The sequence below is a fragment of the Balaenoptera ricei genome, chromosome 15 (assembly GCF_028023285.1).
Source record: "Balaenoptera ricei isolate mBalRic1 chromosome 15, mBalRic1.hap2, whole genome shotgun sequence".
Classification (NCBI taxonomy): Eukaryota; Metazoa; Chordata; class Mammalia; order Artiodactyla; family Balaenopteridae; genus Balaenoptera; species Balaenoptera ricei.
Window position 1 is genome coordinate 60,361,255 of NC_082653.1, and position 9,366 is coordinate 60,370,620.

At 48.0% G+C, this 9,366-nt stretch overlaps 1 protein-coding gene across 3 annotated transcripts in view; it reads right to left on the minus strand.

The window, feature by feature from the left end:
* ZC3H7A (zinc finger CCCH-type containing 7A) overlaps positions 1 to 8,835 on the minus strand; it is a 34,612-nt gene extending 25,777 nt beyond the window's left edge. The window contains exon 1 of one of the 3 annotated variants that reach the window (XM_059896516.1): positions 8,735 to 8,835. The gene's annotated coding sequence lies outside the window, so the exon portion shown is untranslated. Of the gene's footprint in view, positions 1 to 7,722; positions 7,855 to 8,734 lie in introns of those variants that run through there. The other 2 variants (XM_059896517.1, XM_059896518.1) reach the window with 2 other exon arrangements.
* Positions 8,836 to 9,366: the final 531 nt, after the last annotated feature.

Here is a 9,366-nt window from a genome sequence, read left to right on the forward strand (position 1 = left end):
TGGCCTCTTAAGGACAAAGGGCAGGTGGAAGAGAGCTGACAACTCAAGCAAGTGATTAAGAGAAAATAAGACGCAGATTCTTAACAGCATGAAATACTATGCCTCCTTTAGATGTTTAAAGATTTGAAGACATAACATCAGGTGATGTTTAAATATAATATGGCAGGGCATTTCATGTTCTGTAGATTTTCCCCCTAAATTTTATTATGAAGAATTTTACACACACAGTAAAAATTTTTTTACAATGAATAACATATACCTCTATACTACCTATATCCTACAATTAATATTTTGCTATATTTATTACATCTGCCCACACTTCCGTCCATCTACCAACCCAATTTTGGTAAACTGCAAACTGAGTTGCAGACATCAATTATAATTTACCACTAAACACTTCAGCATACATATCATTACCTGGGGTTCCACATTTGTTTACAGTTTTTTAAGGTAAAATGCACACAATTTAAGGCAACTTCTAACAAACGATACACTCATGTAACCCAGACCCCGGTGGTGAGACACACCATCACCGTCACTCCAGAAAGTTCCCTCAGGCCCCTTCTCTAGCCAATCCTTGCCTCACCCCCAGCCCAGGAATCACTGTTCTGATTTTTTTCCACCACAGATTAGTCTTACCTGTGAAATAAAGCCTCCCCACCCCCCCATCTCATTTTAAAAGAAAACGATAAAGGCTTTATACACCATCTTATTTTCAGATCCAGTCAACAAAATCTGGCCTCAATTTTCAAGTGAGGAAGAATATGATAAAAGTTAATCCAACAATCACTTTCCTTCTTCAAATTCAGCAGCACATGACAGGTGTCCACTGTCCCCTCAAAACAGGGGCTTCATCTCCAACTGACCTCTAAACGTGAGGGCCCTGGGGTGTCATCAGACCCCCCCTTCCCCCAGGCACTCTCTCCCCTCAGGGACCTCCTGCTCTGCCCAGGTGTTAAATACACTCATCTAGGGCCCGACAACTCCCCACGTCTGTCCCCTGGCAGAGCTTGCTAGACACCCTCTACCTGGTAGTTCTACTTGGGTGTCCAGACATCACACACTGTTCGGAGAGCAGGAGTTTAAATATTATGACAGCGAAAAGCAATGTCGCCTTCCCAACCCTGTCATTCAACCACCCATTTGCCCTGTGAAGGCAATCAATCAATACCATTGTTACCGATCTGCTATGTGTCCTGACAAAGACACTGTGTGAACCAAGCTGTATCTTGATTGTAATGGTAGTTACGTGAATCTATACATGGGATGAAACTGCATAGATACACACACACACATACACACACAGGCGTGTGCACGCACATACACACACGAGTGAATGTAAAACTGAGTCAGGTCTGTAGTTGGGTTAACAGTATTACGTGAGTGTCAGTTTCCTGACGTTGCTATTGCACTACAGTTAGGTAAGATGGCACCATTGGGGGAAGCAGATGGAAGGGTTCATGGGATTCTATATACAACTTTTGCAATTTCCTGTGAGTCTATAATTATTTCAAAATAAAAAGTTAAAAACATCCTGTGCATACGTTATTTTTTATACAAACTGGGGCTCCTAACGTGTTCTGCACCTTGCTTTTCTCGATTGGTACCTCATATCTTGAAGGTCAGTCCATATCAGCACGTATCAAGCTGCATTACCTTTAACAGCCGTGCAATGTGCTCCGTGATATGGCTGCACCATAACATCACCAGCCCCCTAGTCATGGACATTTTGGTTGTTTCCAATCTTTAAAAGTTCACCAGGTACACAGAACATTTCATATATGCATATCTTCAAAGAATTTCCGTAGGATGAAGGGTATGTACATTTCTTTATTTTGCCAGCTACTGCCAAGTTTTACCAAATGACCCTACCCACCACCAGTGCACAAGGGTTGCTATTTTACCCCTTCACCAAGAAATTATCAAATGTTTCCATCGCTGTCAGGGAGATGAGAAACAGTGTGACAACTGTGGTTGGGGTCCTGCTTGTTTTAGTCTATCATTAGTGAGGCCGAACACCTCTTCAGATTTGAGAGCTGTTTGCACTTCCTTTTCCATGAACTGTTTCATTTCCTTCACCCATTTTTCTTCCAGGCTGAGCTTTTCGGACTTATGGAAGTTCTTTATGTGTTGAGGAAAGCAGTCCTTTGTGATGTTATCATTATTTTCTCCAACGTGATGTCAATCTTTTGACATTGGTTATGGTATTTTTTTTTTTTTTTGGCTGCATCGGGTCTTTGCTGCTGCGCGCAGGCTTTCTCTAGTTGCAGCGAGCAGGGGCTACTCTTCATTGCGGTGCGCAGGCTTCTCACTGCGGTGGCTTCTCATGTTGCGGAGCACGAGCTCTAGGTGCGCGGGCTTCAGTAGTTGTGGCACGTGGGCTCAGTAGTTGTGGCTCGCAGGCTCTAGAGTGCAGGCTCAGTAGTTGCGGCACACGGGCTTAGCTGCTCCATGGCATGTGGGATCTTCCCCGACCAGGGATGGAACCCGTATCCCCTGCATTGGCAGGCGGATTCTTAACCACTGCGCCACCAGGGAAGTCCTGGTTTTGGTACTTTTTGATAGTAAAAGTTTTATTTTTTTTTATTTTTTTATTTTTTGTTTATTTATTTATTTATGGCTGTGTTGGGTCTTCGTTTCTGTGCGAGGGCTTTCTCTAGTTGCGGTGAGCGGGGGCCACTCTTCATCGCGGTGCGCGGGCCTCTCACTATCGCGGCCTCTCTTGTTGAGGAGCACAGGCTCCAGACGCGCAGGCTCAGTAATTGTGGCTCACGGGCCCAGTTGCTCCGCGGCATGTGGGATCTTCCCAGACCAGGGCTCAAACCCGTGTCCCCTGCATTGGCAGGCAGATTCTCAACCACTGCGCCACCAGGGAAGCCCCAAAAGTTTTATTTTTAAGTAGCTGAGTTTATCAATACTTATTTTTATGGCTTCTGGATTTTGACATACTCAGAAACGCCTGCACCACTCTGAGATCATAAAATAATTCTACACATTTTCTTCTAGTATTCTCACTGTTCCATTAAAAATTTTTTTTTTCTTAAACTGGATACGTGTGTGTGTGTGCGTGTGTATTTCCCTCCCAAATAGCTACGAGTTGCCCAAACACCATTTACAAAAAGGCCTTCTATCCTACACTGATATGCATAAGGCCCATACAAAATTCTGGGTCAGTCTGTGACCTTTACTCAGCGTTTTTAACTAAATGTCCCCTAATCCTACGCCCTCCTCCCAAGACTAACCTTTTGCCCAAACCTACCTTCTTAGTACTAAAACCACCTTCTGGCCAATTGCTCAAACAAGAAACCATTCTCTCACCACATCCAATCAATCCACCGACAAAGGCTCTATCAGTGATACTGTCAAAATACATGCAGGACACCCCAAATCTGTCAGTTCTCAAACCTCCTCTGCCACCTCCGCCTGAGCCACAGGTGGATGTCGAATACCCTCCTCTCCCACCTCTACTCTCAGCTCCCTATTCTCTCCACTGTCCCCTCCCCCATGCAGTTCCCACACTAAACTGAAAGGAATGCTCTTTAAAAGCACAAGTCGGTTATTACAGCCCTGCTTAAAATCCTCTGCCAGCGTCCCCTGCGCACTCAGAATCAAATCTAGACTCCTGACTGTGACGCCGCCCTCACCCAGCCGTTCGCACTGGCCTTCTTCCTGTGGGTTCCTGGGATGAGTCAAGGGCTCTGTGCTTCCGGGACCTCGTGCCTGCTGTTCCCTCTGCCCCCCGACACTCTCCCCAGATCTGCACGGGCCTTTCACCCCAGAGTCTTGGCTTCAGTGTCAGCTTTAGAGGCCGTCCCTCCCCCCCAACTCCGTCGCCACACCCCACTCTCACCCCATCATTCCCTTCCAGGGGCCCCCTATCTTTCTTAGTTCTCATCACCTTACACTCTCTGGGTCCAAGTCAATGAAAACTTGAATGAAGAATGAATGAAGTGGCCAAGCATAAAGACAATGCTCCGTACAAAGTACCTGGGTACAGCCGTTCACTCAAGGCAAGCGTGACAAACCAAAGGACGGGGCCAAGAGGATGTGACCAGACGCCAGCAGGGCCGGCTGAGGTGGACCCCACCTCCTTAGGGAGCAAAGCAAGGAGTAAATCAATAGGGTGGGAATCAACCAGAGACAGTGACAGAGAAAAACCTGAAACCGTAAGCAGCTCAAGGAGTGCGGTGAAGGGTTTCATTCATTGCCAACAGGGGAAAAGCAAGTCAGCCACACCACCTCCTCCTTAAACAAAAAGGAAAAGAGATGGGGGTGGGAGCTTTGAACAGTAAAAATAAATAAATAAAATACGTCAGAAACTCAATTAGATAGGAATTTCATTCAATTAACTAAACTCTTACAAGCTGGAACATACATCACCTTCCCGGAATCAGCTGATTTTAAGTTTGTTACTCACTCTGAAGCTTTACAGGAGCAAAGGTCCCCTGGTTCTCCAGTATAATTCCTTACATATTTATTCCGTACTTGTTAGGTGGAACCCATTATAGTGAAGTCCAGTACAAAGCTATAACTAAACGATGAAATGCTAAACCATGAAATTTTGGCCTTACATGGTAACTTCATAAACTAGCTCCCCTTATCAGAAAACACCAAGGAAACGAATTGTGACTACAATATCCGGTAGAGATGGAAATAATAGCTAACACTGAAGCCTCTTAGTGGACGCAGGGTATTGTTCGAAGTTCTTTACACATATTAAATCATCTAATCCTCCTAAGAACCCTGCGAGGTAGGTACTTAAGAGGAAACGGAAGCACAGAGAAGTGACGCAAACAGTCCAGGATCACACAGCCTGGAAGTGGCCGAGCCGGCCAGGCTGGCTCCGAGCCTGAATTCCTATCCACAGAGCAATTCCGCACGGCGAGTGCCAGGAGGTAGAGCACGGCTATGCTGGCCCTGGGCTGGGCTCTGAAAAACACATGCAGCTGCGACAGACAGGTGGGCACTTCAAAGCCACTCGAGAGGAACAGGACAAACACACGTCTCTGCACACGCAGGCACACACGATGACGTGTGCAAGGGACATGATTTAAAGCAACTCAGACAAGCAGAGGGTGTCCACAGCGTGGACACAGGGAGTTAGGATAGCACTCCGGGGCCGGAGCTTTGAATGGAAATACGCTCCACCCACAACATCACGTGTTTAGATGCAAGGAATAAATATTAAACAGCCTTACTTCCGAGACACCCTCACACAGGACCAGAGAAGATGCCCCAGGGAATGCAGCACAGTGCCTGTATTTTTGCCTTAAAAGGTATTCCTAAGTTTCAAGTGAAAAATTATCATTTCCAGTCTGTATTCAATGCTACCCTCAGACTCAAGCCTGTCATGGTAATGGCATAAACAAACACGCACACAAAGTAGTTAAAGTTCCTGTCACCCCAGCTTGCAACAGTGTTCGTTCACTCTGGTAACACTTAACAAAAGCGCGTGGATATATTACATCCCTCAGTGACCACAAACCCAGGGAGGGAAACATTATTACAGATTATTACAGATGTTCTATCACTTTCTTGGAACACTCAATCTCCTACTGGATACTTTATGAGACAGTTTTCCCCTTTTACTAAAAATGAAACCCCCATGATGAAGGCTGTGCTAAACAACATCAAGAAGGAAATTTCATATTTTTGCCACACTCTCACCCCTGCCCCCAAGCTATCCATTTTGAACTTGCTGTCAGATATAATAACATGTGCCGGGTGCCCCTTATAGGGCCCAGCCCTCCTAAGGCCCAGGGAACATCTCACCTCATACAGGAATCCTGTATGGGAGGAATGAACAAGAAAGATGTGAAATCTTCCAAACAGCCTGCCCAGGGGCGCCCAGACCCTGGGTCAGTGACACGTCCAGGACTGCAGAGGAGGTATTCTGAAGTGCCAGATTACTCTCCTGCTCCAGACTCAGGTATTCTAATAAAATACAAAGGTTCCACTTCCTTATTTGTGAAACAGAAAAATTTCTGCCTCTCTCTTACTGCATCCATTACCTGGTTCCCAAAGCTTTGAAAGGTATGTGGAATTAATAGTAATAAATTAACTAAAAACACATTGTTAAACTCATAATAAAATTAAAAAGCAAATTTCTTGTTGGGGCAAAACCTGATAAGGACAAGTGGCCTTGTTTCTTTATATCAAAGAAAATTTTCACCTCCACTTAATATGCTTCGTGTGTGTGTGAATTAAAACAAATGTATTGGGACTTCCCTGGTGGCACAGTGGTTAAGAATCCACCTGCCAATGCAGGGGACATGGGTTCAAGCCCTGGTCCGGGAAGATCCCAAATGCCACAGAGCAACTAAGCCCGTGTGCCACAACTACTGAACCTGCACTCCAGAGCCCGCGAGGCACAACTACTGAGCCCGCATGCCTAGAGCCCGTGCTCCACAACAAGAGAAGCCATCACAAGGAGAAGCCCGCACACCGCAAGGAAGAGTAGCCCCCGCTTGATGCAACTAGAGGAAGCCCGCGTGCAGCAACGAAGACCCAATACAGCCAAAAATAAATAAATAAAATAAATTTAAAAATAAAAATAAAACAGATGTATTGTCACAAGCATAAACTTTTAAACTTCTGGATTAATGTTTTACTATTTCTTCCCCCTAAAAATACTATCTAAAGTTTTCCTCTTGATTTGTAAACACATCACACTTTGGAGAAAACAAATTTCACTTCCAATCCTAAGATTCTGGAGAAAAAGTATTTTCATTTAAAAACAAAAAACAAACCAAAAAAAACCTCAAGATATTATCTGGAAGTCAAGTCTCCACACATCATACTTTCTCTCGAAAGCCCTTCTAGAGTAACCAAGGCAACAGAATACAGACATATTCTGTTTCTACCTTGTTCTTTATTGGAATGCTCACAACTTTCCAAAAGTCACTCTCACCATTCCTAAAGTTGAGGATCTATAGTAATTGATTCTCTCCCACTTAACATTGATTTAACCCTCCCAAACTGGCAAGTTTTACAGTTAATCAAAATTAAGAATTAGGGGACAATATGGTTGACAACCACCATTTTTATTGGCAAAAACTGACAGCATCTGAGGGCTGGGAAGGGAAAAGGGTGTAGGTCAGGGTATGACGAGCGCCCAAGAAAAAGCCACAGTAACTTGGAGGAAGGCATTTAGGTGGCAGAGGCCCTGAAAATTAACATGCTCTTTGCATCACACACACAAATATTGAAAATACTCAGCTTCGATAGCTCATGATCTGATTCTGAGTCGAATCTTACACAACTATTTCCAGACTACAATACACAGCAGATAGACATTTTTTTCAACAAAGAAAATTCTGTCCACTAATTTAAATTATTCTGCAAATTAGAACAAGATCCTCATTAAGCAATCAGCTCGACAGTTCAGTTGAGGGTGAGAAGGAAGAAGCAGGGGGCTCCTTGAGAGGCTAAGAGAGAGGAGGCCACATGCCATCAGAAAAGCAGTTAAAAATAAGCAGATGGCATAGGCTCCCAGCTACCCCTGCCCCCATTCTGATGCTCTGGCTGAACACTGTCCAATAGAAATATAATGCGAGTCATATATCTAATTTTAAATTTTCAAGTAGCCATGTTAAAAAAAAATGAGTAAAATGAAACCAGTTACATTAATTTTAATATTTACATTAACCCAATATGTTCAAAACATTACCATATCAACCTGTACGATTTAAGCAGAAAAAAATTACGAATGAGGTATTTTACTTTTTTTTCCTTACTAAGTGTTTAAAATCAGGTGCGTCTTTTCACTGGCAGCGCATCTCCATTGGGTCTAGCCACATTCCAAGCGCTCAGGAGTCCCTTGCGGTCAGTAGTCACCTTCCTGGGCAGCTCACATCGCCTTTAGGCAGACTCTTGGTTCTTAAATACCTAACTACATATGGGGGGACGGGGAAAATACACCCAATCAGGGTGCAGGCGCAACCTCTCGGGACCAGCCGGAGCTTTCCAGCTGGACCACACCCCTGCAATGACCGTCCCCAACAGGAAATTCACGCTAATGGGAACTGACAGGTCTTCATTCTTTAAGGGTGGGGAAAAGAAACCTAAAGCCCGGCCGTCTCCGTATCCACAATATAAGACAGGAAACCATTCGCCGCGCGTCCTAGACGTGCACCCCGCGCAAAAAAAAAAGGGGGGGGGGGTGGTGGGGAGTAACCCGAAATAAACGATCCAAGAGCCCCGCGAGCATCCTGCCCGCCCCCAAACCCAAGGTACTGAATTAGGGGTCCTAAATCACGGGAACAGATACAAATAATGGGGAAAAAAAAATCCTTTTTTTTTTTTTTTTTTAGTTAACCAGAGAGGAGGTATTTTGCCAACGGAAACACATGCTGGGACGGAGGGAGCGGCAGCCCTCTGCGCCCCACTTGGCGGAGACGCGCCCCCAGGGTGAGCTCCGCACCGCCCCCAGGGAGGGAGGGCACCGGGACCCGCCCGCCCCCGTCGACTCGCCCGCGGGGCCCGGGCGGCGGCGCGCGCTCGGACCGCCCCTCCGCCGGGGCCGCGCGCCCTTTGTGGCCGAGCCCTCCGCCCCTAGGGCCGCCGCTTCGCCGCGGGGGGGCCAAGCGCGCCGCCCCTCCCCCGCCCGGCGTCCCTTACCGACCGCGCGCGAGCACGAGGCGGCGGCGGGCGCGCGCCGGGCAGGGGCGCCGGGCGGGGGGTCGGGGCGGCGCGCGGGCCAGGCGGGCGGCTGGGCCCGGCGGCGCCCACCTACCTGCGGGGACGGCCGCGCCGGCGGGCAGGCAGCGGCGCGCGGTGAGCGGGCAACGGCGGCGGCGGCGGCCTGGGCGCTTGCTCGCAGCTTCCCTTTGCGACCGGTGGTGGCGGTGGCTCCGCTGCCCCCGCGCGGCGCCCTCTGGCGGCTGGAGGCCGCGCCCGCCGCTCGGGAGAGGCCGCCATTGGCTGCGCCCGCGAACGTCGGCACCGGGGGCGGTGGCGGCGCCACGTCGGGCCGGGCGGCGGCGACCCTCAGCTCTGGGCTCCGGGGCCGCCCCTGAAGCGGGCGCGCGGTCCCAGCCGGGCTGGGGCCGCGGGGTGGAGCCAATAAAGGGCCAAGCGGTTCCGGGACGCACCCGTCCTGAGAACTGATTGGGGCGGACATGCAATTCAAATTGATGGGAGCCGTGGGTGTTTTTTCTCGGCAGCGGCCCCGGGGCAGAAGAGCAGGGAGTTAGAACAGCGTCTAACCTGGAACTGACCTAGTTTCGGGTGTCGGGAGGCCTCCCCTGAGATACTGTTTATTTAGCAAATCCTTATCCGGTACTTTCTACTCTCCCAGTTGTAACTCTGTGGAGCCTCCGGGCAACCATTGTTGTCCCCTTTCCCGCAGATGAGGAAGGGGAGCAC